Genomic DNA, 6,084 nt, shown 5'->3' with positions numbered 1-6,084 from the left:
TTCTAGTCCCCCTCAAAAGGGGATTAGTTTTAGCATCCGGTCTATTAAATCCCCTTCGTACATGTTTTACTAAAACTGCTTCTCCTTTTTTCCAGACTAATAGCTAAAGACCAAACATATCAATTGTTTCTTCCTAAGATTACTCTTCATCTCAGGGGTCTGCCCTGGCCAATACTTATCCATTGACCTTCTTCAACAAAATAAATTATGTTGTTATTCCAAGTTGTGTAACTCATTACTGCATGGAAATTGATTGCCACTATTCCTACACTGGAACAGAAACTGCACATCAAAATGTACTTCTTGCACAGCGCACTACAACACTAAGTTTGGGATTTGTATTGTATAAACATTTAATTTTTTTACGAAATGTTGTATATGTTTTCATGATCACAAGATCACTTGAAGCCAATGAAGAATTTAGGAAGCACAGTGAGTGCAGAGAAACTATCCGTAAGCAATGAGAGTTCATGATTTCAATTGAATTTTTTGAACAATGACAGTGCATGATTTGAACTAAATTGTATAAACAATGACGGTGCATGATTACAACGATATAGTACAAACAGTGACGGTGCATGATTTCAATTGTATTGTACAAACAATGACAGTGCATGATTTGAACTAAATTGCATAAGCAATGACTGTGCATTTATTTCAGCGCTGCCATGGCAATGACGATGCAATTTACCTACTATATGGAAATAAGGAGCATTTTCTGAAACTTTTTGGAAGAAAAGTGATACAGTAATGACGACTACGGTAGCGCTGGTGTGAAGTCCAGCCTGTAGTGGTGAGCTTTCACATTGCAGCAGTGGAACACTAGCAGGGGCCTGGCGGGAGGGACACCTGTTTGTATGAATGAAACCCGGCGTCACGTCACGGGTTACGTCATCGACGTGTGACGTCACTGGATGTGGGCACGTCACAAGAAGTCTTCCGTCATTGAGACGCGACCAACGGAATGGCGTTTCGTCGCAAAAACTGAAAATTAGCAAATAGTCAGAGAGTTTACACAGCGGGGGCGGGGGCGGGGGCGGGGGCGGGGGAGGGAGGGACAGGGAGTGAGAATGGGGCAAATAACAAGAACGTGGAGGCGGGGCAACAGGAACCGGCGGTTATATATAGACCCGGCCTGTGACATCATCAGGGCCCGACGGCAGTGAGGGGCGAGGCCGCGAGAGGAACCGGAGCTGGAGAGAGGGAAGGTGAGTAACCCAGAGAGAGAGAGAGAGAAGGTGAGAAAACCCAGAGAGAGAGAGAGGGAAGGTGAGTAACCCAGAGAGAGAGAGAGAGAGAGAGAAGGTGAGAAAACCCAGAGAGAGAGAGAGAGAGAGAGAGAAGGTGAGAAAACCCAGAGAGAGAGAGAGAGAGAGAGAGAGAGGGAAGGTGAGAAAACCCAGAGAGAGAGAGAGAGGGGGAAGGTGAGAAAACCCAGAGAGAGGGAGAGAGAGAGAGAGGGAAGGTGAGAAAACCCAGAGAGAGAGAGAGAGGGGGAAGGTGAGAAAACCCAGAGAGAGGGAGAGAGAGAGAGAGAGAGGGAAGGTGAGGAAAACCCAGAGAGAGAGAGAGAGGGGGAAGGTGAGAAAACCCAGAGAGAGAGAGAGGGAAGGTGAGAAAACCCAGAGAGAGGGAGGGAGAGAGAGAGAGAGAGAGGGAAGGTGAGAAAACCCAGAGAGAGAGAGAGAGGGGGAAGGTGAGAAAACCCAGAGAGAGAGAGGGGGAAGGTGAGAAAACCCAGAGAGAGAGAGAGAGGGCGAAGGTGAGAAAACCCAGAGAGAGAGAGAGAGAGGGGAAACCCCGAGAGAGAGAGAGAGAGGGAAGGTGAGAAAACCCAGAGAGAGAGAGAGAGAGACAGAGGGGGAAGGTGAGAAAACCCAGAGAGAGACAGAGGGGGAAGGTGAGAAAACCCAGAGAGAGAGAAGGTGAGAAAACCCAGAGAGAGAGAAGGTGAGAAAACCCAGAGAGAGAGAAGGTGAGAAAACCCAGAGAGAGAGGGGGAAGGTGAGAAAACCCAGAGAGAGAGGGGGAAGGTGAGAAAACCCAGAGAGAGACAGAGAGAGGGGGAAGGTGAGAAAACCCAGAGAGAGACAGAGAGAGAGAAGGTGAGAAAACCCAGAGAGAGACAGAGAGAGGGGGAAGGTGAGAAAACCCAGAGAGAGACAGAGAGAGGGGGAAGGTGAGAAAACCCAGAGAGAGAAGGTGAGAAAACCCAGAGAGAGAGAGAGAGAGGGGGAAGGTGAGAAAACCCAGAGAGAGAGAGAGAGAGGGGGAAGGTGAGAAAACCCAGAGAGAGAGAGAGAGAGGGGGAAGGTGAGAAAACCCAGAGAGAGAGAGAGAGAGGGGAAACCCCGAGAGAGAGAGAGAGGGAAGGTGAGAAAACCCAGAGAGAGACAGAGAGAAAGAGAAGGTGAGAAAACCCAGATAGAGAGAGAGAGAGAGAGACAGAGGGGGAAGGTGAGAAAACCCAGAGAGAGAGAGAGAGGGCGAAGGTGAGAAAACCCAGAGAGAGAGAGAGAGGGGAAACCCCGAGAGAGAGAGAGAGGGAAGGTGAGAAAACCCAGAGAGAGACAGAGAGAAAGAGAAGGTGAGAAAACCCAGATAGAGAGAGAGAGAGAGACAGAGGGGGAAGGTGAGAAAACCCAGAGAGAGACAGAGGGGGAAGGTGAGAAAACCCAGAGAGAGAGAGAGAGAGAGAAGGTGAGAAAACCCAGAGAGAGAGAAGGTGAGAAAACCCAGAGAGAGACAGAGAGAGGGGGAAGGTGAGAAAACCCAGAGAGAGACAGAGAGAGAGAAGGTGAGAAAACCCAGAGAGAGACAGAGAGAGAGAAGGTGAGAAAACCCAGAGAGAGACAGAGAGAGGGGGAAGGTGAGAAAACCCAGAGAGAGACAGAGAGAGGGGGAAGGTGAGAAAACCCAGAGAGAGACAGAGAGAGAGAAGGTGAGAAAACCCAGAGAGAGAAGGTGAGAAAACCCAGAGCGAGAGAGAGAGAGAGAGAGTGAGAAGGTGAGAAAACCCAGAGAGAGACAGAGAGAGAAGGTGAGAAAACCCAGAGAGAGTGAGAGAGAGAGAGAAGGTGAGAAAACCCAGAGAGAGTGAGTGAGAGAGAGAGAGAAGGTGAGAAAACCCAGAGAGAGAGAGAGAGAAAACCCAGAGAGAGAGAGAGAGAGAAAACCCAGAGAGAGAGAGAGAAAACCCAGAGAGAGAGAGAGAGAGAAAACCCAGAGAGAGAGAGAGAGAGAAAACCCAGAGAGAGAGAGAGAGAGAAAACCCAGAGAGAGAGAGAGAGAGAGAAAACCCAGAGAGAGAGAGAGAGAGAAAACCCAGAGAGAGAGAGAGAGAGAAAACCCAGAGAGAGAGAGAGAGAGAAACCCAGAGAGAGAGAGAGAGAGAAAACCCAGAGAGAGAGAGAGAGAGAAAACCCAGAGAGAGAGAGAGAGAGAAAACCCAGAGAGAGAGAGAGAGAGAAAACCCAGAGAGAGAGAGAGAGAGAAAACCCAGAGAGAGAGAGAGAGAGAGAAAACCCAGAGAGAGAGAGAGAGAGAAAACCCAGAGAGAGAGAGAGAGAGAAAACCCAGAGAGAGAGAGAGAGAGAAAACCCAGAGAGAGAGAGAGAGAGAAAACCCAGAGAGAGAGAGAGAGAGAAAACCCAGAGAGAGAGAGAGAGAGAAAACCCAGAGAGAGAGAGAGAGAGAGAAAACCCAGAGAGAGAGAGAGAGAGAGAAAACCCAGAGAGAGAGAGAGAGAGAGAAAACCCAGAGAGAGAGAGAGAGAGAGAAAACCCAGAGAGAGAGAGAGAGAGAGAAAACCCAGAGAGAGAGAGAGAGAGAGAAAACCCAGAGAGAGAGAGAGAGAGAGAAAACCCAGAGAGAGAGAGAGAGAGAGAAAACCCAGAGAGAGAGAGAGAGAGAGAAAACCCAGAGAGAGAGAGAGAGAGAGAAAACCCAGAGAGAGAGAGAGAGAGAGAAAACCCAGAGAGAGAGAGAGAGAGAGAGAAAACCCAGAGAGAGAGAGAGAGAGAGAGAAAACCCAGAGAGAGAGAGAGAGAGAGAGAAAACCCAGAGAGAGAGAGAGAGAGAGAGAAAACCCAGAGAGAGAGAGAGAGAGAGAGAGAGAAAACCCAGAGAGAGAGAGAGAGAAAACCCCGAGAGAGAGAGAGAGAGAGAGAGAGAAAACCCAGAGAGAGAGAGAGAGAAAACCCCGAGAGAGAGAGAGAGAGAGAAAACCCCGAGAGAGAGAGAGAGAGAAAACCCAGAGAGAGAGAGAGAGAGAGAAGGGGAGAAAACGCAGAGAGAGAGAGAGAGAGAGAGAGAGAAGGGAGAAAACGCAGAGAGAGAGAGAGAGAGAGAAGGGGAGAAAACGCAGAGAGAGAGAGAGAGAGAGAAGGGGAGAAAACGCAGAGAGAGAGAGAGAGAGAAGGGGAGAAAACGCAGAGAGAGAGAGAGAGAGAGAGAGAAGGGGAGAAAACGCAGAGAGAGAGAGAGAGAGAGAGAAGGGGAGAAAACGCAGAGAGAGAGAGAGAGAGAAGGGGAGAAAACGCAGAGAGAGAGAGAAGGGGAGAAAATGCAGAGAGAGAGAGAAGGGGAGAAAATGCAGAGAGAGAGAGAAGGGGAGAAAATGCAGAGAGAGAGAAGGGGAGAAAACGCAGAGAGAGAGAGAGAGAGAGAGAAGGGGAGAAAACGCAGAGAGAGAGAGAGAGAGAGAGAAGGGGAGAAAACGCAGAGAGAGAGAGAAGGGGAGAAAACGCAGAGAGAGAGAGAGAGCGAGAAGGGGAGAAAACGCAGAGAGAGAGAGAGAGAGAGAGAGAAGGGGAGAAAACGCAGAGAGAGAGAGAGAGAGAGAAGGGGAGAAAACGCAGAGAGAGAGAGAGAGAGAAGGGGAGAAAACGCAGAGAGAGAGAGAGAGAAGGGGAGAAAACGCAGAGAGAGAGAGAGAGAGAGAGAAGGGTAGAAAACGCAGAGAGAGAGAGAGAGAAGGGGAGAAAACGCAGAGAGAGAGAGAGAGAGAGAAGGGAGAAAACGCAGAGAGAGAGAGAGAGAGAGAAGGGGAGAAAACGCAGAGAGAGAGAGTGAGAGAGAGAAGGGGAGAAAACGCAGAAGAGTGAGAGAGAGAAGGGGAGAAAACGCAGAGAGAGAGAGAGAAAACCCAGAGAGAGAGAGAGAGAGAGAAAACCCCGAGAGAGAGAGAGAGAAAACCCGAGAGAGAGAGAGAGAGAGAGAAAACCCCGAGAGAGAGAGAGAGAGAAAACCCAGAGAGAGAGAGAGAGAGAGAAGGGGAGAAAACGCAGAGAGAGAGAGAGAGAGAGAGAGAGAGAAGGGGAGAAAACGCAGAGAGAGAGAGAGAGAGAGAGAAGGGGAGAAAACGCAGAGAGAGAGAGAGAGAGAGAGAAGGGGAGAAAACGCAGAGAGAGAGAGAGAGAGAAGGGGAGAAAACGCAGAGAGAGAGAGAGAGAGAGAGAGAGAGAAGGGGAGAAAACGCAGAGAGAGAGAGAGAGAGAGAGAGAAGGGGAGAAAACGCAGAGAGAGAGAGAGAGAGAGAGAAGGGGAGAAAATGCAGAGAGAGAGAGAAGGGGAGAAAATGCAGAGAGAGAGAGAAGGGGAGAAAATGCAGAGAGAGAGAGAAGGGGAGAAAATGCAGAGAGAGAGAGAAGGGGAGAAAATGCAGAGAGAGAGAGAAGGGGAGAAAATGCAGAGAGAGAGAAGGGGAGAAAACGCAGAGAGAGAGAGAGAGAGAGAGAAGGGGAGAAAACGCAGAGAGAGAGAGAAGGGGAGAAAACGCAGAGAGAGAGAGAGAGCGAGAAGGGGAGAAAACGCAGAGAGAGAGAGAGAGAGAGAGAAGGGGAGAAAACGCAGAGAGAGAGAGAGAGAGAGAAGGGGAGAAAACGCAGAGAGAGAGAGAGAGAGAGAAGGGGAGAAAACGCAGAGAGAGAGAGAGAGAGAAGGGGAGAAAACGCAGAGAGAGAGAGAGAGAGAGAGAGAGAAGGGTAGAAAACGCAGAGAGAGAGAGAGAGAGAAGGGGAGAAAACGCAGAGAGAGAGAGGAGAGAGAGAAGGGGAGAAAACGCAGAGAGAGAGAGAGAGAGAG

General features: G+C 49.4%; 1 protein-coding gene across 4 annotated transcripts in view; it reads left to right on the top strand.

The window, feature by feature from the left end:
- The first annotated feature begins 1,082 nt into the window (after positions 1-1,082).
- Positions 1,083-6,084, top strand: part of zfand2a (zinc finger, AN1-type domain 2A) — a 50,769-nt gene continuing 45,767 nt past the window's right edge. For 2 of the 4 annotated variants that reach the window (XM_072559257.1, XM_072559255.1), the window contains exon 1: positions 1,083-1,208. The gene's annotated coding sequence lies outside the window, so the exon portion shown is untranslated. The remainder of the gene's footprint in view (positions 1,209-6,084) is intronic. The other 2 variants (XM_072559256.1, XM_072559258.1) reach the window with 2 other exon arrangements.

The sequence above is a fragment of the Chiloscyllium punctatum genome, chromosome 40 (assembly GCF_047496795.1).
Source record: "Chiloscyllium punctatum isolate Juve2018m chromosome 40, sChiPun1.3, whole genome shotgun sequence".
NCBI lineage: Eukaryota > Metazoa > Chordata > Chondrichthyes > Orectolobiformes > Hemiscylliidae > Chiloscyllium > Chiloscyllium punctatum.
The sequence above is the reverse complement of the archived record's forward strand: the minus strand, read 5'-3'. Positions and strand labels throughout refer to the sequence as shown.